This window comes from Callithrix jacchus, chromosome 17, assembly GCF_049354715.1.
Source record: "Callithrix jacchus isolate 240 chromosome 17, calJac240_pri, whole genome shotgun sequence".
Taxonomy (NCBI): Eukaryota; Metazoa; Chordata; class Mammalia; order Primates; family Cebidae; genus Callithrix; species Callithrix jacchus.
Window position 1 is genome coordinate 28,677,597 of NC_133518.1, and position 23,972 is coordinate 28,701,568.

General features: G+C 34.8%; 1 protein-coding gene across 43 annotated transcripts in view; it reads right to left on the reverse strand.

Annotated features, from left to right (window-relative positions):
* LEKR1 (leucine, glutamate and lysine rich 1) overlaps positions 1-23,972 on the reverse strand; it is a 242,941-nt gene that overhangs the window by 185,766 nt on the left and 33,203 nt on the right. The gene's annotated exons all lie outside the window — the stretch shown is intronic.

The following is a 23,972-nucleotide window of genomic DNA, read 5'->3' on the forward strand; positions in this document are numbered from 1 at the left end:
ATGAAATGAAAAGTTGGTTTTTGACAAGATAAACAAAATTAATAAACCACTTGCTAGACTAATCCAAAACAGAGTGTGAGAAAACTCAAATAAATAAAATCAGATACAAAAAAGAAGACATTACAACTGATACCACAGAAATAGAAAAGACTATTATAAACAACAATAAACTCCAATAAACTAGAATACCAAGAGGAAATGAAAAAATTTCTGGACACATATAACCTCCCAAAAGTGAATCAGGAAGAAACAGAAAATCTGAAGAGACCAATAATGATGAGCAATGAGATTAAATCTGTAATAAGAAGTCTCGCAACAAAGACAGTCTATGACCTGATGGTTTCACTGCTGAACTATATCAAACTTTTAAAGAAAAACTAATGCCAATTCTCTGAAACTATATTCTCAGAAACTGAAAAGAACATTCTCCCTGCCTCATTATGAGACCTACATTACCCTGATTAAACAAACAAACAAAAACAAACAGACAAAAACAACTAAAAAAGAAAATTACAGGCCAATATCGCTGATGAACATAAATGCAAAAATTCTCAACAAAATAGTAGCAAACCAAATCCAACAATGCATCAAAAAAATTAATACATCATAATCAACTGGAATTTATCCTGGGGATACAAGGATGGTTCAACATACACAAATCAATAAATGTGACATATCACATCAAAAGAATGAAGCATATAAAACATATGATTATCTCAATTAATGTAGAAAAAGTATTTGATAAAGTTCAATGTCCTTTCATGATAAAAACTCAACCAACTAGGCATAGAAGGAACGTATCTCAATCTAATAAAGGCAATATATGACAAACTCACAGTAACATCATTCTGAATGGGGGAAGAATGGAAAGCCTTTCCCCTAAGAAACAGAACAAGACAAAGATACACACTTTCACTATTCCTATTCAACCCAGTACTGCAAATCCTAGCCAGAGTATGAGGCAAGAGTAATGAATAAAAGGCATCCAAATTGAGAAAAAAGCCAAATTGTGCTCTTTGCTGATGATATAATCTTATATCTAGAAAAACCTAGACTACCAAAAAACTCTTAGATCTGATAAAAATAGTAAAATTGCAGGACATAAAATTAACATACAAAAATCAGTAATGTTTCTATACACCAATAATGGGTCAGCTGAGAAAGAAATCAAGGTACCAATTCCATTTACAGTAGCTACAAAAAAAACCCTAGAAATAAATTTAACCAAGGAGGTGAAAAATCTTTACAAGAAAAATAAAATGCTGATGAAATAAAGAAGACAAAATCAAATGAAAAGCTATTCTATGCTCATGAATCAGAAAAATTAATACTATTAAAATGAACACAACAAGGACCAAAGCAATCTACAAATTCAATGCAGTCCCTTTCAAATACCAATGTCATTTTTCACAAAGGTAGAAAAAAATCTTAAAATTTGCATGGAACCAAAAGAGTCCAAGAAGTCAAAGCAATCCTGAGCCAAAAGAACAAAATTAGAAGCATCACACTATCTGACTTCAAAATATACTACAAGGCTACAGTAATTAAAACAACATGCAACTGGCATAAAAACAGACACACAGATGAGAACAGAATAGAAAATCCAGAAATAAACTGACATATTTACAGCCAAAGGATTTTCAACAAAGGTACAAGAACACAGACTGGGGAAAGGACACCCTCTTCAAAAAATACTGGGAAAATGGATATCCATATGCAATAGAATGAAATTGGACCTCTCTCTCTCACCATATACAGAAATCAACTCAGGATGGACTAAAGACTTAAATGTACAACTCCAAACTATATAACTACTGTTAGAAAACATAGGTAAAACACTTCAGGACATTGCTCGGCAAAGACATTACAGCCAAGACCTAAAAAACACAGATAATAAAAACAGAAATAGACAAATGAAACTATATTAAACCAAGAAGCTACTGCACAGCAAAGCAAACAATCAACAGAATGAAGAGACAATCTGCTGAATGGGAAAAAAATACCTGCAATCCATTCATCCAACAAGGGACTAATATCCAGAATATACAAGAAACTAAGAAAAAAATCCTTAACAGTAAATAATAATAATAATTCCATTAAAAAGTAGGCAAAGGTCATGCGTAGGCATTTTTCTGAAGAAGACATATAAATAGATAACAGTTATATAAAAAAAAATGTTCATCACTACGAATCGCCAGGGAAATACCAATCCAAACCACAATGAGATATCATCTTACCCCAGTTACAGCAGCTACTTTATTAAAAAGACCAGAAAAACAAAACAAAAAAAAAACAGATGCTGGTGAGGATGCAGAGAAAAGGGAACTCTTATACATTGTTGGTAGTAATGTAAGTTAGTACACCCATTATAGAGAAGAGTACGGAGGGAGAGCGCTCCAAGATGTCCGATTACTAGCAGCTCAGGATTGTAGCTCCAATGAAAGTGAAGAGAATGATAGGACGCCACACTTTCAGATGAATTTTTGTTGCTCAGGGACCAGGAGATTCCCAGTGGAGGAGCCCCAAAGGTAGCCAACATGACTCTTGCAGCTGGAGCAGCAGTTCTCGGTGCAGAGTAAACGGGACTGGGTCCCCTTCTGGTCGACGTTTGGAGCTCTGGGGAGGCAGAGTCACCCATTCAGCTGATTGAAAAAGGTACTCAAGAGGGAAGCCAGACCAGAGATTCCCAGGCAGAAAAGCACCATGAATCTTAATGCCGTTGTTTTAGCCGGAGCAGTGGGTTGCTCAGATTCCGGCACTGGGAATCAACAAGTTTGACATCCACTCAGAGACCTAATTTGATAGTCGGTAATTATAAAGAAGACAGGTGGATAAATTTACAATGATAGAAAGAAACCAGCGTAAAAAGGCTGGGAATATCCAAAAGCAGAATGCCTCTCCCTCTACCAGGGATCGCAGTTCCTCATCAACAGGGGAGCAATCCCTAATGGAGAACCAGTATGTTCCATTAACAGAATTAGGCTTCAGAAGGTGGATAATAAGAAACTTCTGTGAGTTAAAAGAGCATGTTCTAGCCCAATGTAAAGAAACTAAGACCCTTGAAAAAAGGTTTGATGAAATCCTAACTAGAATAGACAATTTAGAGAGGAATATAAATGAATTAATGGAACTGAAGAATATAATAGGAGAACTCCATGAAGTATGCACAGGTTTTAACAGTCAAATTAATCAAGCAGAAGAAAGGATATCAGAGGTCAAAGACCAACTTAATGAAATGAAACGAGAAGACAAGATTAGAGAAGAAAGAGTAAAAAGGAAGGAGCAAAGTCTCCAAGAAATATGGGACTATGTGAAAAGACCTAATTTACGTTTGATAGGGGTACCCAAATGTCATGAAGAGAATGAATCCAAGCTGGAAAATATTCTTCAGGATATTATTCAGGAAAACTTTCCTAATCTAGTAAGGCGGGACAATACTCAACTCCAGGTAATACAGAGAACACCACAAAGATATTCCTCAAGTGGAGCAACCCCTAGACACATAATCGTTAGATACACCAGGGTAGAAATAAAGGAGAAAATTCTAAGGGCAGCTAGAGAGAAAGGTCAGGTTACCCATAAAGGGAAGCCTTTCAGACTCACAGCAGATCTCCCAGCAGAAACCCTACAAACTAGAAGAGAGTGGGAGTCAATATTCAATATCCTCAAAGAAAAGAATTTTCAACCCAGAATCTCATATCCAGCCAAACGAAGTTTCATAAATAAAGGAAAAATAAAATTTTTCACAAACAAGTAAGCACTCAGATTTCATCACCAGGAGGCCTGCTTTACAAGAGCTTGTGAAAGAAGCATTACACACAGAAAGGAACAACCAGTATCAGTCATCCCAAAAACTTACCAAAAGGTAAAGAGTATCTTCACAATGAAGAATCTATATCAACTAATGGGCAAAATAGCCAGATAGCATTAAATGACAATATTAAACTCACAAATATCAATATCAATCCTAAATTTAAATGGATTAAATGCCCCAATCAAAGACACAGACAGGCAAATTGAATAAAAAGTTAAAACCCATCAGTACGCTGTATCCATCTCATAAGCAAGGACACACAAAGACTCAAAATAAAGAATTGGTGGAAGACTCACCAATCAAATGGAGAGGAAAAAAAAGGAAACAGGAGTTGTTAACTTTTATTTCTGACAAAATAGACTTTAATAGTAACAAACACTAAAAGAAACAAAGAAGGACATTACATAATGGTAAAAGAATCAATGCAACAGGAGTCAATGACCATAAATATATATGCACCCAATATAGGAGCACCCAGATACATAAGACAAGTTCTTAATGACTTATAAAGAGACTTGGACTCCTGCACAATAATAGTGGGAGACTTTGACACCACATTGTTAATATTTGATGGATCAATGAGATAGAAAATTAACAGGGACATCTATGATTAGAACTTAGACCTGGAACAAGTAAACTCAGTGAATATTTAAAGAATTCTTTACCCAGGTCCACGGAACAAACATTTTTCTCAGTATCACATTACACCTATTTTGAAAGTGACCACATAATTGGAAGTAAATCACTCTTCAGCATTTGCATAGCATTTCACAGACTTAAATGAAATATTGGTTGGCTGTTTGTTATTTTCTTCCTTTATTCCTTCCTGTCTCCACTGTTAAGCACAATTATTGGCATAAAAGATGTTTTTAATATCTATTTTTAAATTGCATTCCAGCCTGGGGCAATAGAGCAAGACTCCTGTTCTTTCTCCCCCTTTCTCTTTCTCTTTCTTTCAAAATAAGTAAATAAATAATAAATAAATATTTCCTCTGTCAAAAAAAAAAAACAAAAAGAGAAGAGTATGGAGATTCCTCAAAACAATAAAAATAGTACTACCTTACAATCTAGTAATCCCAGTACAGGGTATATCCAAAGGAAAATAAGTCAGTATATCAAAGAGATACTTGTACTTGAATGTTTATTGCAGAACTATTCATAATAGCAAAGATATGGAATCAACCTGACTGTCCATCAATGGAAGAATAAAGAAAATGTGATACATACACACACACACACACACACACACACACACACATACACACACACATAATGAAATATTATTCAGACATAAAAAAGAATGAAATCATGTCATTTGCAGCAACATGGATGGATGGAGGTCACTATTTTAAGTGACATAAATCAGGAACAGGAAGTTAAATGCTACATGTTCTCACTTATATGCAGAAGCTGGGTTTTGTCATTGTCTACCCTCAGAAGATGAGGGATATATCTTAACCTGCTGCCAGAGAGCAGGTACCCTGTGGAATGCCTGTTTCTGAGCTAACAAAGGTAAGCAAATAAACAGTTAAGGGTAAATCCATATCTTTGCTATTATGAATAGTTCTGCAATAACCAAAAAAGTGGATCTCATGGAAGTAGAGAGAAAAACTGATAGATAACAGAAGTTGAGAAGAGTGTATGGTGGGAGGGGGAATGAAGAGAGGCTGTTTAAATGGGTACAAACATAGAGAGAAGGGGTAAGTTTCAATGTTTCATAGCAGAGTTAGGTGACTATAGTTAATAACAATGTATTATATATTTTAAAGTAGCTAAAAGAGATAATTTGAAATATTCCCAACTAAGAAATTATAAATTTCTAAGAAATTTATAGAAATTATAAAAACTCAAGGTAATGGATACCAAAAATACCCTGACTTGATCATTATACATTTTATGCATGTAATGAAATATTACATGCACCCCATAAATATATAAGATGTTATTCATCAATTTAAAGACCGTAAAAAGTTCTCTATGAAAATACAGCAATAAATGTGATTTTTTTTCACCTTTATGTCAAGTACAGTATGAGTCTTTGGAACACAAAGCATCCTAAAGGAACAAAAAGCTTAAAAAATATTTTTCAGCACTTTGGGAGGCCGAGGCGGGTGGATCAGGAGGTCAAGATATCAAGACCATCCTGGTCAACATGGTGAAACCCCATCTCTACTAAAAATACAAAAAATTAGCTGAGCATGGTGGCGTGTGCCTGTAATCCCAGCTACTCAGAGGCTGAGGCTGAGGCAGGAGAATTGCCTGAACCCAGGAGGTGGAGGTTGCGGTGAGCCAAGATCACGCCATTGCACTCCAGCCTGGGTAACAAGAGCGAAACTCCATCTCAAAAAAAAAAAATGTTTTTCAAGCTTATCTACATAATTATGGACAGTACAAAATGTGTAATTACTAAGAAGTAATTTTTTTCTTCTTCTGAGGTCTGATTAACTAAAAGCTATGCATATTTAAATATTTATATCTTCTCCCTTCTTCCCTGCTTGTCACACCCTACCCCCAATGTGTACATGAAAAGTATTAATAGTTTTTCATTTTACCCCTACCTGTTTATTTGCTTCCCTTTGTTAGCTCGGGAACAGGCATCCCACAGGGTACCTGCTCTCTGGCAGCAGGTTAAGATATATCCCTCATCTTCTGAGGGCAGACAATGACAAAACCCAGGAGTAATCATATATAGGTAACAAAACTCAATACAGAAAAATTCACATCTTTTAATAGAAGAATGGAATATAAATTCTAGGAAATTAATATAATTGATCTTTTAAATTATAGTTGAATAATACACTTTCCAACCATCTGAAAGCACATAAACGCAAAGGAAGAAATACCTTTTACAGTTCTCTAAGCATTTATCCTAGTATAAATATTAGAGGATTCAGTGTGAGTAAGGTTGCCTGCTGAGAACAGAAAGTGAAATGCCAGGAGGCATATTAAAAGCCAGTATAAATGATGCAATTCATGGCAGACAGCCATCTATAGGTGTACATGCATTTATTGTTAATAGAAAACAAGTAACAGCGAGAGATACACTGTTTACATTTCTCCTTTCTTGATGTGGAAATCATTTATAATATCAAATAACACATAAGCTTAGTACCTTCCAGTAGGTGTATAAATATTCCTATGTTATATACAGTGGTAAAATAAAAATGAAATATAACATGAAAATCTTGGCTTCATAACTTATCTCACACACATATTTCAATCAGTCAGCATATTATTTAACACCTACGATGCACCTACCATTATGCAAGGTCCTACAGGTAATACAAGGGCAGATAAAGACAGTTTCTATTCTGAAAGATAGTGACATATTAAAAAGATGAGGTTTAAGAACACCAAAAAAAAAAAAGACAAAATAAGACAGTATATACCTATTTGCTGCACATTTGAAAATGTAAATGCTATCCAATATCAAAAAGAGATTATTGTGGGTGGTAGTAACCGGAGGTTACAATATACAAAAGAAGCATCCTGAAGTATAAAAATAATTTAACCATAAAGAGAAAAATTAAATAGGTGGTTTATTTCGGCTGGGGGAGAAACATACAAAAATACCAAAAAGCAAATGGCCTCAGAGAGTTTCATACTATTGGCAAAAGCCACAGTTACTTTTGCATCAACATAATAACTCAAATCTATATTAAAACTATAGACTTTTTTGACCTGTAGAAATGAGTTATTTTCTTAAAACTAATAATAAGTCCTAGGACAGTTCCAGTTTGAGCTTATTGTTCAAGAATAATTACTGATAGCACCTCCTCTTACTCAAAAAGTTCCCAATTTGGACAATAAATTTTATGGTCATCTTACTTATAATAAGCTATCTCAGCAGAGAATTATACTACTTGACATCCTTTCATTTAATAATGGTTCTTTTGTTTTGAACATCATTGGCAAAGCCATTTGCCAAGATATATCCCTGATTCTGACTTTTATAAAGTACTTCATTTTCTAAATTATGAGAGATACAGCAAAGACTGACCCAAATGTTTATGAATCTCTTTAAATTAAGTCCAGAGGCTGCCTTCTTAGGATATTTCATTTTTAGAATACAAATCAAACCCGTAACTCAGAGCCCTTAAGGAAATATCCTCTTCAAACCTCAATCAACATCACCATCAGAAACAGTTGTTGGGTATTTACTACATGAAGGACAGTACATAGAGTGCATAGAGTTGGGTGAGGGGAAGGGTAATACAAAAAATATAAAATACTGTCTCTATTTTCCAGTAGTTTATCATCTACTGGTTGCTGTCCATCCATCCGTCTACCCATCTATCCATCTACCCATCCATCCATCCATTAAGTCATCTGCCTGCTGGTTCACAATCATAAAACATCGTATCCCTAGGTACTAAATAAGTTATGTAAGCACTATGTGCACCTATGAGGGATTACATTTGGCTACATATAACAGAAACCAGACTACAATATATTAATGATATAGTGGTTAATTATTTTCACATAGTCAGAAGTCTGGAGAGAGGCATTTCAGGGTGGGCAGAGGGACACCAAGATATCATTCATCAATGACAAAGAATCCTTATGTCTTTCTAAAATACCTCTAGCCTATCCTCTGCATTTTTGGGAGGAAAAGGAAGAAGGAAGCAACAAAGGAAAGTGGTGGTGCAAAATTTCCCAGAACCTCCCAGCAGATTTTCACTCACATCTCATTGGACAGAGCCTTCACAGAAAGTTACCCTTAATTTCAAGGTAGGTTTGGAAAGTAAGTGTCTGGCCTTTCCAGCATCTATAGAGAAAGTTTAGCTCTTCTGCCTACAACAGACAAAGGAGAATTCCTCAAACACAGCAATCATATATTTTCCATATCTGCTCATAAATGAATTAAACAAATATTTTCAGAGCATTACTATGTGCCACTGTTAGGTCCTAGAAATAGATATGGAATTTAGCCAGGAATGGAAACATTAAACAAATAATTGTATTTAAGGAGCATTATAAAAGGGAAAATAAAGGATGTTCATGGGAACCCCATTAGAGGTTGGCAAATGCCTTCCTGATGATCTGGTATCTCAGCTAAACCCTGAAAAAGGAGGTAGCAAAAAGAGATCTATAACCTCTTAGAAAGTAGGGAAAAAAAAGTATAAGGTGACTGAAACGAAGAGACGATAACCAAGGGTGAAAGATCACCCAGACTCTCAGACCACAGATAAGATTTTCAGCCATATTCTAAAGACAATGTGTACCTATGTCAGATAAAGTGTTGAAATGCAATGATCAAATATGCATTTTGACTCAACCACTAGGTTGTAAAATAAAAACTGAATTTAAAATGGGCAACAGTCGGTATAGGGAGATGACTGTAAATGTGCAAACCAAGAATGGAGTACCACAGCTTACCACAGCCATATTTGTTTGGTTTCTTCTGCTAACCTAAATAGTGAAGTCATATAAAAGAGAAAGAGAAAACTAAGGCAAAGGTCATTTAAGTAATTTGCCCAAGTCCAAGCTACTAATAACTGGTGGAGCCAGGATTCAAATCCAGGCAATCTGATTGCAAAACTCAGTTTCAGTACTACCTTAATGCTGCATAGTTGATGATGGGGATAACATTTGCTAAAGTTAGGAACACAAGAGTAGCAGGTAGAACACAAGTAGAAGAAGGATAAGCAGTTCATTCGGAGACATGTTAAAGCCTGTGATACAGCCAGGTGAAGATGTTAAATAGAGAGCTGAAGAGATTAGTCTGAGGCTCACAAGAGAAGTTAGAAGTGGAAGTGTTGATTCAGAAGCCTACATCACAGAGAGGGTAACTAAAGCCTTAGGGCTGAATAAAAGCAACTGGAAACTGAAGAGAGAATGTAGAATAAAAATGGAAGAGAGCTGCAGATGGGTCCTTGGAAGTATTTACATAGCAGGAAGAAGTGGAGAGGCCAAAAAAGGACAATAAAGAGCAATAGGTATCATGAAAGACCACATAAAAATGAGAATAATATGATATGAAAGTAAAATAAGAGTGTGTTTTAGACAGAAGGGGTAAAATACTGTGTCAAATGCTATTAAGAAGTTAATAAAGATAAAGAACTAGCATACTTTTTGCATTGATATAACATGGAAATAAATAATCTTAATTAGAACATTTTTTGAAATGTTGGTCAGTCAAGCCAAATTACAGTGAACTGAGGTATGTATGGATGCGAGAAAATGAAAGCAGTAAGTCCAGGTAATGTATTCGGTAAGAATTGCATGAAAAGGGAGAGCTTAGAAAGTATCTGAAAGATATCTCAGTTTAAGTAAAAATTTTGTTTGTTTATTTGAAGTCCTAAGGAAATACTGTTGGAAAGAAAGGAGTTTGTAGAAAAAGAAAAGATGAAAATACATAAAATGAGGAAATAGTAAGTAGTGCCAGATTCCTGTCAGCCAGGTTACTTGTATGAAGAGTGTGGTTAATTGGAGTCCTCCATATTAGTTTTCCCAGCTTATATGATGGAAAGATGATGTAAATGGGACTTTAAGATACTATCAAAGGATGACTGACACAACAAACATGGCATCTAAGCTGGTTAAGAAATAAAGTGATAACAGAAAAAGAGAGACGGTAGAGTCATCAATACACTTCATGACAAAATCAAACTGATCAAGTTGTACAATGAGAAGTACACAAAGAATGGAATGTCTAAATTAGGTACTTCAAATATGGAGCCAATTTGGTTGATTAAAAGAATTTTCCATCTTACCACATCTTCACTTTAGTTTAAAATATGGCAAGCAATACATGAAGAATTTTGTTGAGTTCATCACAATGTTGCCAGGGACAGCTTACCTAACAGTTCTGCAAATTCAACCAACCCTGTCTCTTGCTAACACTAGATGGCTTTTTGTACAACTGGGTTTCTTCAGTCCAAGAAGACAAGATTTGTTTTGTTTCTTCAACTAACCTGAACAGTGATGTCACATAAGAGGGAAAGATAAAGAATTTGACCAGCTGTTTGAACATCATTATTTAATATCTTTCTGTTTGCTTAGCCATCTGTAAAATGACTATGAGTTGCTGATCATAACCTCAGTCAATGAGTTAATTCATTTTTCTCCAATTTGAAAGCTGTTTCCAGTAAGAAATATGTAAATAATGTCAAGAACCTGCAAAAATTTCACATTATATACTTCATGAAGGTGCATTAACTCAAACCTGCAACAAATAAAAATTATCCTATTTTTAAGCTAAAAATAACATGATTTGACTTGTTTGATCAGGCATTATGGTAAGTGAGGCAGTAAAGAGATGCGTGGAAGGATGAGGGTCAAGAGAAAAGCTAACTGAAAGACCTGTCAGAGGCGTATTTTTTAAATTAATTTTGCTGCCTCCCTGATGAAGAGCAGCATGGAGTCCAGCATTAGAGAGGGTGGCCACCTACTGCCTATTAGAACTGCCCTCAGATACATAGATAGTAGAAGTTCTCACCAGAGCCTAATTACTCTCCTGAATTATCTCCCTTACACTTCCTAGAGATTTCATCCAGTGTTAAGTTAGCCTTGCTTAAATAAGCAAACAAAAAAGCCCACCTTCCCAACCCCTGCCCTGTTCCTTCTCCTACAAAAAGGCTATGAGCATGAAAATCCCTGGAGCTCAGGTAAAAGGATTTGCTGGAAAGCCAAACTTAACTTTTGACCCTTGAGGTCGACATATTAAAATTCTTGGTTTTTGTCCAACATCTCCTTCCCTTTTCCCTCCTTTGTTGTTAATTTTATTATGCTCTTTTAAATCACTGCATATCCTTTATGCAAAGAAAGGGGGTATAAAAAATAAAATAATAATTAAGTTCTGCAGTTACGCTTTCCACAAAAGCTCTACTCCACTAGGTGGAACTCCATTGGCTGTGAACTTAACCAAAGCTGGGCTAGGCGTTTTAAAATACCAATTAAACTGGAATTAATTGTGGGTGAGCTGAGATCAGGTTATTTCCTAGACTCAAGAACTTCTGTTGTAAAATTAGTCAATATTTAGACATCCAAGGTAGGTATGAATGTGACAATATCTATAGGGAGAAATAGTATGCTATAAACCTTAGCTAACTAACATAGAAAAAGGGAAAAGGTAAAGGAAGTGAAAGATAACTGAATTGCTACCAAGCAATGACTAATGTGTTGTATTATCCCTATTAAGTAGCTCCTTCTCTGTCCATTTTACAGATGATGAAACCAAGGCACAGAAAGAGTAAGGAGCAACGTCATAGTATTAGGTATTAGCAGAGCCTATACTGTTTATACCATGTCATACACTGCCTTCGAATTCATTCTCATAATTCCCATTATATTTAGCCCAATAAAAATTAGATTTTATTTATTATAATAATAAATAATTTTAAGTAATTCAAATTAATAAATTTAAGAAATTCAAAGTGGAAAAATGAATAGAAAAAATAATAAGTGACTGGGCCTGAATCTCTATACTGCTGATTAAAAAGCTTTGTGAGAAAAAGAATGCCTTAAATAGACAAGGTAGAAAAAAATGTACCTTACTTTGGTAACTACGTCGCTACAGCAACATCATAATTATACATGAAGGGCTTTCAAAGTTACACAGGTAATAAAAACATACACATATCATAGGCCTATCAATATTGTTAAATAAATATCAATCTCCATAACCTTGCCAAATCTAGCAACAAGGAAACCCAGGTAAACATTATTTATGCTGATCGTAAAAATACCTGTCAACTTCTATTTACTATTTGCACATGTTCACGGAGAGAAGGAATAAAAGAAAACAGTATGTTCTATACCTAAGGACTTTGGTCTGGAGCTCAATCTATTGTTGGTGTCGGAGGAAAATGAAAAGATGAAAAGATAAAAAGATTAGCTAATCTTAGAACTATATGTTATAAATAAAACTTGTTTAGGTTCCTCACAGTTCACGCAATGCATAGTACAAACATCAATATAATAAATTCATATCTATATATTGAGACCAAAAAAAGTGATACGAACTTCTAGATTTAAATTACTTTTTAATGGCCCTGTGTCAACCGGAGCCATTTTTCAGTGGCCCGAAAATGAATGTTTTTCTACAATGGCACTCAACTTTTTTCCCTACCTTTCCCATGTTCCTATGCCCAACCACACTTCCTTCAGTAAGTAAAATGAGAAAATTCAGTTCTCATTTTACTATAGGGATTCCCACTATGCCCCAAAACGGGCAAATCAGAATCTCAAGAGAGATGTGAGGGATTGCAAAGACTTCAGAGATTAAAAATGGTTCCCCCCATAAGAACTACAGTTTTGCATCAGTTCTTTGTTCTATAAATTATTGATTATTCAAAATTAAGTTGTCCCAATCATTTTTAGCATATATGCCCCTTACACTATTTCCATAAATACCAAAAAGTGCTGCCAAAGTACAAAAAGAAGAAGCCTAGATGAGACATGTATAAAAGATAAGACCTTTTACAAAAGGGGTTGTTGATGTATTTATTTTCTCAAGATACTATTTTTCTTCCTCTCAATTAATGAAATTAAGCATGCACATGTTACACTCTGGAGAAAACATCTAATGGCCCAGTGAGGCAGGCCCTGCTAGTGTCTGTTTCCTTTTCTTCCTTACAACAGTACCTGCTATTGTTTCAGGGAGCAACAAGCCAACACCCTGTAGTCAATGCCCCAGACTCCTCTGCAGTCATGGCCAAAAACACGTATGGTGAAGCTTTCTGAAAAAGTTTTTGATTTCCTAATATAAGCATTTCCTCTGAATGCTTCCTCCTTCATATTTCCACCTAGAAATTAAACATGATATCTGGTGATGCAGAAGCCATCAGGAAATCCTAAGACCAGTATGAGGCTAAAAGCCTACCTACTGAGGAAGACAGAATGAGAAATAGAAAGGAATTGAGTTCCTGGTGACATCACTAAACTGCCCATATCCCTTCTGCTTCCTTCAAAAAATAAACCTTTGTCCATTTAAGCCACTTACTACAGAATGTATTCCTAATTGATCCAGCTAGTCTAGGTTGGAGGTAAGTAGGCTTAGCAGGGAAGGAAAATGACTAACAAAAGCTGCCTTGTTTGTCCCACCACCCTCTACTCCAGCTAAGTACACTTAATTCCTCCAGTTTTCTCTATTTGTAAATTCAGAGATACTCTATATATTAATTTGGTCTCAAACTGTAGACTCAATCTGGCTCTCTGGACCTTTGGTACCTACCTTAGGTAGCCCTATCCTTGGGCTGACTGCTCTAAACTGACTTGTCTGGCTCACCTAACATGAGACAACTGCCAACTATAATCAATCAAACTCTTAAGTGCTGTCCCTCATGGACAAGCCTACATTACAGTGGATTAACTCTCCATATGACAGTCTCAATTTAGCATGAGCAGAGTAGAAACTGAAGAGGAAATATTTAACAGGAACTTAGAGATGCATTTTATTGTGTAACTACTGACTTCTGCAATCTACTGACATTTGTGAGAATTCAACCAATTACGTTTTTTAAAAAATATTCTAACTTAAAACATTATTTGACTAAAAAACCAACCCAAGATTTCCACCACAATGGGGTAGTTCCATTGATCCCAGATCCTCCTCCTCACAAATAAAACACCCTGAACATAACACAAGCAGCATAGAAAGACTCTGAAAAGTGGAAAGAAGGCAGATGGCTGAGGGACCTTGAGTCTTGATAAATACCAAGGCAATAAAATCCCTGAGTTTCCTTATTGACTCTCATATATCCCAGACAAGGTGCTGTAGAAGTCTCCAACCCAGAACCACCAACACTTGTAGACAAAAAAGAGCTCCAAGAAAAATTTAATCCACCTAGCTGACTAGGAGAAGGGCGACTGAACAACAGAAAGCATCCTTAGCAGTACTTGCCCTACTCTAGCCAACAGTATGAATCAGTGGTTGCCAAGTGTTAACGGAGAAAAAGAATGCATAGGTAGAACACAGAGTATTTTTAGGGCAGTGAAACTATTCTGTAAGAATGGAATTATTCCGTATGAATGAAACTATTCTGTATTCCACAATGGTGGATGATGTCTTTATATATTGCCAAACCCCACAGAATGTATAACACCAAGAGTAAAACCTAATGTAAACCATGGATTTGGGGTGATGATGTGTCAATATAGCTTTATCAACTATAACAAATGCATAATTGTGGTGTGAGGAGGAGGTTGTATGAATCTGGGGACTGGGTTATATGAAAACTTCCTAATCAGTCAGTTTTGCTGTGAACTTAAAACTGCTCTAAAAAATAAAGTTTATTAATTTGTTAAAAAGTCAGTATACAACACTTGTGAAGTGTAAAGATACAAACTAGAATTTTAAAAATCCAATGTTAGAAAAATTTAAGTAGGTCAAGAATGATATTCTATATTACCAAAACATAAAATCCAAAAAGATAGGTTTTATATACCTCCATCAGCTTAATTTTGACATAGATAGGAACTGACAAATCCATACTCATTTTGAAGGACTTCAGTATTCCCTTATGATTTTTCAAATGAAATTGACAAAACTAACTAAGAATATATGTAATTTGAATACTGTAATTAACCAGTGTAATTTAATGGGTCTATTAGAAAGTTATATCTATTAAACAAAGACTATGTACCCTTTGAGTAGCAACAGAATATTTCCAAAACTTGTTTATTAAACTCTTATTATGTTTTCCCAAATAGGTCATATTCTCTGTACAGGAATATACATAGACATAGATAAAAGGATAGCTAAAAAACAATCTATCCATTTAGAAATTTAAAAATTCCTCCAAGTATTTCTTGGATTAAAAAGGAAATAAAAACTAAACTTCATCTTATTTAGAAGTAAATGAAAATAAAATACTATTATCAAAAAGTTTGTTGTTGCCAAAGATTGCTTCCACAGGAAAACTTGATAGCTTTAAATGTATTTATTAGAAAAAGTGACTGAAAATCAATTAACCAAAGACTTCAACTCAAGTAAGTAGTAAGAAAACTAAACATTAAAGAAAGGAAAAGAAATAGATAAAATAGATACATGTAATTTTTTTTTTTTTGAGACAGAATCTTGCTCTGTTGCCCAGACTGGAGTAGAGTAGCGTGATTCTCAGCTCACTGCAGCCTTTGCCTCCCAGATTCAAGCAATTCTCCCACCTCAGCCTTCCAAGTAGCTGGGATTACAGGTGGCTGCCACCACACCCGGGTAATTTTTGTATTTTTAGTAGAGACTGGGTTTTACCATGTTGGCCAGGTTGGTCTCAAACTCCTGACCTCAGGTTATGTGCCTGCTTCAGCCTCCCAAAGTGCTGGGATTACAGGTGTCAGCCACCACGCCTGGCCCAATAAATACAAATTTCTAAAAAGGAACATATTTGATTAATTTAAACAAAAATCTGGTTCCTTACAAAGGCCAAAATAGACAAATCTGTTTATTTTCCTAGGGAAAAAACTCTCTCACCCTCTGTCCCTGCCTTTCTTATCTCTTTCTCAATCAAATACAAACAAGCTACCCAAGGAAAGAGAAATGGGATCATAATAGATACAGAGGAAAGCTTCTACATAAGAGGATACTATATCATAAACATCAAGAAATCTAAAATGCCAAGTGAAATGCTTGATTTTCTAGGAAAAGAATTCCAAAGCTGACTCAAAAATAGGTAAAAATCCATAAGTAAGCCAAAATTATAGAGGAAGCATAATAGGTCATCAAAATTCTACCAACCCTCCCCCTAAAAAATACAAAACATTTTTAATAAAGATCTACCAAACCTTCAAGGAACAAAAACTCATGTGCTATTCAAGATATCTGGTACCTACCAAATATGGAAGGCTTCTTAACTTATTAGAAAAGGTATATATAAGCTAGTCTGTATGCCACAAGAAAAGAAAACTACAGGCCAACCTCACCCGTGAACACAGATGCAAATATCTATGTAAAATACTAGCAGCACTATTTTAAAAGAACAATGTTTTTCAAAAACGATTTGACATATCACAATTAGCAACAGCAATTTGTTAGTATTACAAAGATAAAACACTGTCATTTTAATATAGAAATACTCCAAAATCCATGATTTTCCAAGGAAATACTCATTAGTGCATTTCTGATTTTGGATTTTCAGATTAAATGCTCAACTGGTATGTATTCTGAAAATATTCGAAAATCCAAAATAATCCAAAATCTGAAACACTTCTGGACCAACGTGCTTTTATCCAAAGCATTTTGGACAAAAGATACTCAACCTATAGTTATGTATTTATTTTTAATCTTCTATTTATAGCAGGTGATAAATGTTTTTCCACTTACTATATGCACAGACATACATATTTTTAAGCGAGTATTCACAGAAAAATAGTAGAGAGTACTTATAGCAGTGGCAAGAATCATGAAGGCAAGCAAATACATGAGACTTTGGGAACCCTGAAATATATAACATGATCAAAATGGCTTTATATAAAAAATGTCAGTTTAGCTTCATATTAGAAAATCCATTAGTATGATTTACTTTATTAATAGATTAAAGGAAAAAAACATATGATTGTCCCAAAAGAAGATAGAGAAGCATTAAAATTCAATAGTCATCTGATTTTAAATAAACTTAAAGAACTAGAAATAAAAGAAGGAAATCCTTAAATTGATAAAAAGATATCTTTAAGAAACCTATAGCAGATGTCCTTTTTAACACAGAAACATACTAGACAGGATTGCATTGCTTTAGAAATAAATACAAAGATGCATTCTACAAGTTTATTATTCAACACTGTTCTCTAGGTCCAATCCAATTTAATAAGACAAGAAAAAGGAGGAAAAAGGTGTAACTATTGGAAATAAAAAGATAACAGATATCGTCTGCATGTGATGTGATTATTTTATAAGTATGTGTGTGTTATAAATATATATAACATATATTCAAAAAAATTAAAAGAATCCAAACTAATAAAGAAATTCAAAAAATATAATAAAGATACCCTTCCCAATAGCAACAAAAATATTTCCAAGGATTAAACTATACAGAATATATCTAAAAATTACAAAATTGTATTGAAGGATTTAAAGAACATCCAAATAAATGAGGAATCCACGTTCCAAGATAAGAAGACTCAAGATTATAAAGATGTCAATTATCAAGATAATCTGCTCTAGAAAGTAAATACAATCGCAGTCTAAATCATAACACAGCATGTTCTATGGAATCTGACAAGCTGATTCATCCAGAAAAGAAAATATACTAACTTAAAGGTAACTTTATGTTGCCAGGGTAACTTAAAGGCAAACCAAACACTTGTCTTACAAAATGTCAAAACATATTATAAAGCTAAAATAATTAAAAGTTTGGCCCTGACCCATTTATAGACAATAAATCAATAACACAAAACAGGACATCCAGAAATACGCTAGAAGAAAAATTAGTAAGTGGCATTTCAAGTCAAGGGAGAGAGGATGAAGAATTTAATAAGTGATACTGGGCCAATAAACCAGACATCCGAGAAACAACAAACATGAAATTGGAAATCTACCTCAAATTATATACAAAATTAATACTAAATAGATTAAAAAGTTAATACAATACTGTAAGTTTTAAATATATGTTGTTGTTTTTACTTGCCTGAGTCTGTTCCCCATTTTTCTGATAACAATACTCTAACTTCTTTTTAGTGAATGTCTTTGCTTTCATTGTATGAAGTCTTCATAGAACTATCAATCAAGGTTCCCCCTTCATCGGGCTAAGGGGGTGGAATTGGAAGGTGGTCACATAAAAGAAATAAAACCAGTGAGACTCTGTCTTCTGGCATTTTAATCTTGAAGGGAATGATGCAATGAAGAAAAAGTTGAGGGAATTTACCCCAGACTTCCCATATCCCTGAATGAGCTGTTTCTAGTCCTTTTCCAAAGCCAAGGTTCTTGAGTTTTTTCCTTTCTTTCAATGAGCTATCAAGTTTTCTTTTGTGTTCAGGCTGTGTCAGAGTTAGTTTCTGTTGGTTGCAATTAAAAGAACTTTACACAGAACTCAAACCAACCAGAATCTGGCACAGGATATAATTAAAATTTTTTAAAAAGATAATGCAAAACAAAAAAATACAATAAACAAAGTGAAAAGACAAGCAACAATGAGAAAATATTAACATATAAAAAGTATAATGCCAATATTGTATTAAAAGCTTCTATAAATAAATAAAAATAAGTAAATAACCCAACAATATAGGCAATATATTTATGTAGGTAATCAATGTAAATTACTAATAAATATGAAAAGCACTGTTCAGCTTCATTGGCAAAAAAAGATAGGCTAATTAAATAACCATGAAGTAACATTTTTCACTCAAGAGATATATTAACAAAATGTAGGAAAGTGGTCACTTCATCAACTATTGGCCAAATGTAAGTTAATGCCATCTTCTCAAAGGACTACTTGTATAATACCCATCAAAATTTATTTTTATTTTTTTATTATTATACTTTAAGTTCTGGGGTACATGTGCAGATCATGCAGGTTTGTTACACAGGTGTACACGTGCCATGGTGGTTTGCTGCATCCATCACTCCGTCATCTACATTAGGTATTTCTCCTAATGCTATCCCTCTCCTATTCCCCCACCCCCAGCTATCCCTCCCTGGCCCCCCACCCCTCAACAAGCCCCGCTGTGTGATGTTCCCCTGCCTGTGTCCATGTGTTCTCATTGTTCAACATCCACTTATGAGTGAAAACATGCAGTGTTTGGTTGTCTAGTCTCCTGTCAGTTTGCTGAGAATGCTGGTTTCCAGCTTTATCCACATCCCTGCAAAGGACATAAACTCATCTTATTTTGTGGCTGCATAGCATTATGTGGTGTATATGTGCCACATTTTCTTTATCCAGTCTATCATTGAGGGGCATTTGAGTTGGTTCCAAGTATTTGCTATTGTGAACAGTGCCACAATAAATATATGTGTGCATGTGTCTTTATAATAGAATTATTTATAATTCTTTAGGTATATACCCAGAAATGGGATTGCCGGGTCAAATGATATTTCTATTTTTAGATCCTTGAAGACTTGCCACACTGTCTTCCACAATGGTTGAACTAACTTACACTCCCACCAATGGTGTAAAAGCATTTCTACTTCTCCACATCCTCTCCAGCATCTGTTGTCTCCTGATTTTTTAATGACTGCCATTCTAACTGGTGTGAGATGATATCTCAAAGTGGTTTTGATTTGCATTTCTCTAATGACCAGTGATGATGAGATTTTTTTTCATATGTTTGTGGGCTACATAAATGTCTTCTTTTGAGAAGTGTCTGTTCATATCCTTTGCCCACTTTTTGATGGGGTTTTTTCTTGTAAATTTGTTTAACTCCTTTGAGATTCTGGATATTAGCCCTTTGTCAGATGGATAGATTACAAAATGTTTTTCCCATTCTGTTGGCTGCCAGTTCACTGAGGTCTATTTTGGCTTTTGTTGCCATTGTTTTTGGTGTTTTAGTCATAAAGTCTTTGCCCTTGCCTATGTCCTGAATGGTATTGCCCAGGTTTTCTTCTAGAGTTTTTATGGTGTTAGGCCTTATGTGTAAATCTTTAATCCATCTGGAGTTAATTTTTGTATATGGTGTAAGGAAGGGATCCAGTTTCAGCTTTCTGGATATGGCTAGCCGGTTCTCCCAATACCATTAATTAAATAGAGAATCCTTTCCCAATTGCTTGTTTTTGTCAGGTTTGTCAAAGATCAGATGGTTGTAGATGTGTAGCATTATTTCTGAGACCTCTGTTCTGTTCCATTAGTCTATATCTCTGTTTTGGTACCAGTTCCATGCTGTTTTGATTACTGTAGCCTTGTAACATAGTTTGAAGTCAGGTGGCATGATGCCTCCAGCTTTGTTTTTTTGTTTGTTTGTTTTTGCTTAGGACTATCTTGGCTATGCAGCCTTTTTTTTTGATTCCATATGAAATTTAAGGTGGTTCTTTCCAATTCTGTGAAGAAAGTCAATCATAGTTTGATGAGGATAGCATTGAATCTATAAATTACTTTGGGTAGTATGACCATTTCACTATATTGACTCTTCCTAACCATGAGCATGGAACGTTTTTCCATCTGTTTGTGTCCTCTCTTATTTCCTTAAGCAGTGGTTTGTAGTTCTCCTTGAAGAGGTCCTTCGCATCCCATGTTAGTTGTATTCCTAGGTATTTTATTCTCTTTGTAACAATTGTGAATGGGAGTTCACTCATGATTTGGCTCTCTGTTTGTCTGTTATTGGTGTACAGGAATGCTTGTGACTTTTGCACATTGATTTTCTATCCTGAGACTTTGCTGAAGTTGCTTATCAGCTTAAGGAGATTTTGGGCTAAAACAAAGAGGTCTTCTAAATATATAATCATATCATCTGCAAATAGAGACAATTTGACTTCCTCCTTTCCTAATTGAATACACTTTATTTCTTTTTCTTGCCTGATTGCCCTGGCCAGAACTTCCAATACTATGTTCAATAGGAGTGGTGAAAGAGGGCATCCTTGGGTCTTATGCCAGTTTTTTTTTATTTTATTTTTTTTTATTGAGATGGAGTTTCGCTCTTGTTACCCAGGCTGGAGTGCAATGGCACCATCTCGGCTCACCACAACCTCCGCCTCCTGGGTTCAGGCAATTCTCCTGCCTCAGCCTCCTGAGTAGCTGGGATTACAGGCACACGCCACCATGCCCAGCTAATTTTTTTGTATTTCTAGTAGAGATGGGGTTTCACCATGTTGACCAGGATGGTCTTGATCTCTTGACCTCGTGATCCACCTACCTCGGCCTCCCAAAGTGCTGGGATTACAGGTGTGAGCTACCGTGCCCAGCCGTGCCAATTTTCAAAGGGAATGCTTCCAATTTTTGCCCTTTCAGCATGATATTGGTTATGGGTTTGAAATAAACAGCTTTTATTATTTTGAGATACATTCCATCAATACCTAGTTTATTCAGAGTTTTTAGCATAAAGGGCTGTTGAATTTTGTTGAAGGCCTTCTATGCATCTATTGAGATAATCGTGGTTTTTGTCTTTGGTTCTGTTTATGTGATAACCATCAAAATTTTAAAGTGGCGTTTGCTTTCTTTCAGGAGTTTCACTTCTAGAAATTTATCCTATGGAACAATATATGTTCACAAGAACATGAATACAAATACTACATGTAATAACAAAAATTGGAAATAACATAAATGTTCAAAAGAAAAATGATTAAGTAAATTATAGCATATTCTTCATAAGAATAAATGTTCTGTAATTAAGAACTAGGTAGATCTATATACATTAACATGGAACAATTTCCAATATATATAGTTAAGTGGCAAATGTCAGTCACACAACAATGTGTTTGATATACTGATTATATTAAAACTAGTCTATTAAAAGATAAAGATATAAACTACACATATTAAGAAAATAAGGCTGGGTGAAGTGGCTCATGCCTGTAATCCCAGCACTTTGGGAGGCCAAGTCAGGCAGATTACTTAAGCCCAAGAATTTAGACCAGCATGGGTATCATAGCAAAACCCCATCTTCACAGAAAAAAAAATTTAAAAATTAGCCAGGCATAGTGGTGTTCACCTGTGGTCCCAGCTACTTGGGAGGCTGAGGTGAGAAGACCTCTTGAGCCTGGAAGGTCAAGGCTGCAGTGAGCCATGATAGTGCCATTTCACTCCAGTTTGAGCAACAGAGCAAGACCCTGCACCAAAAGGAAAAAAAAAAAAAAGACAAAGAAAATACATTTGTAATAAAGGTAAAGGTTCAATGAAGGATCTAGCAAGACATATACCAAATCATTAAAGGTGATTTTTGGCCAGCCACAGTGGCTCAGGCCTGAAATCCCAGCACATTGGGAGGCCAAGGTGGGTGGATCAACTGAGGTTTGGGGGCGAATCACCTGAGGTCAGGAGTTCAAGACCAGCCTGGCCAACAACATGGTGAAACCCTGTATCTACTAAAAATACAAAAAAATTGGCCAGGCGTGGTGATGTGCACCTGTAATCCCAGCTACCTGGGAGGCTGAGGCAGGAGAGAGAATCCCTTGAACCTGGAAGGTGGAGGTTATAGTGAGCTGAGATCATGCCACTGTACCCCAGCCTGAGTATGGAGCGAGATTCCTTTTCAAAAATAAAAATAAAAAAACAGTGATTTTTTACCGCCAGTAAGAATACAGTCAGCACAATTAGCAAGGTACCAGTACTAGTACAATCAGCAGACAAAGACTTTCTTGTCTTCTTATTCTCTGTAGTTCTTTTACTTCACATGTTTATGTATTGCATGTATAATGCAACATTTTATTAAAATTTTATTAAAGAAAGTAAAGTGTGAATATAACGAACAAAAGACTCCCTAACGGGCAAACACCATCCAAATTAGAAATTTTAAATAATACTTCAAATGTTTAAGTTCTTCCATGAAAATATCATAAAATATTATTCAGATTAGAAATTAGAGAAACTATAACAACATAATTTTTTTGGTAAAAGACTAAGAAATATCTGGCTCAACTGGCATTTAATGTAATTATATACTTTTATATAACATTTTATAGTAAAATTTCATAAAAGTATTTAATCTGAAGAGATTTAAGCAAGTTTCCACCTTACATATACATGTAATTCATTAAATTCATTAACTCAAAGTGTCTGAACATCAAGTGTCAATACTTTAAATCAAGAAATTTTTCATTCACAGGAAACAATATAAAACACCAACAAAAACTCTTCTGTATAAATGTCTGTGTAGGCTCACTGAAGTGTGTTCAGGAAGACTAGATTACTGATTAGATTCTAAAATATTAGATGCCTATTCTTTACTTTTTTTTCCAATTCCATTAATTTAAAATCACATACTAATTTTAATGTCTTGGCATCTTTTTCAAAACATGAAAGCCTTACCCTATAAATCTAAAAATTCAAAGCCATTTAAAAATAAATTTATGAAAAACTACTAGAATTCATCTGATTTTTGGTAGATAAATTTTCATAACAATAAAATGTAAGATATATACCTGGTAAAAAAACTTGAACATTTCAAATTATGGTTACTAAATTAATTGGTTTCTAGTTTTTCAGACAGTAAATACATGCCTCTAAAGAAATCAAACTATAAGAATTATATTTAGTAATTATTAACATAATTAAGGATCAAATATATTAACGTATAAATTATACCTGATGTAAAGAAATTTTAGAATAACATTCAAAGTCTACTTATTTCTTATAGTTTT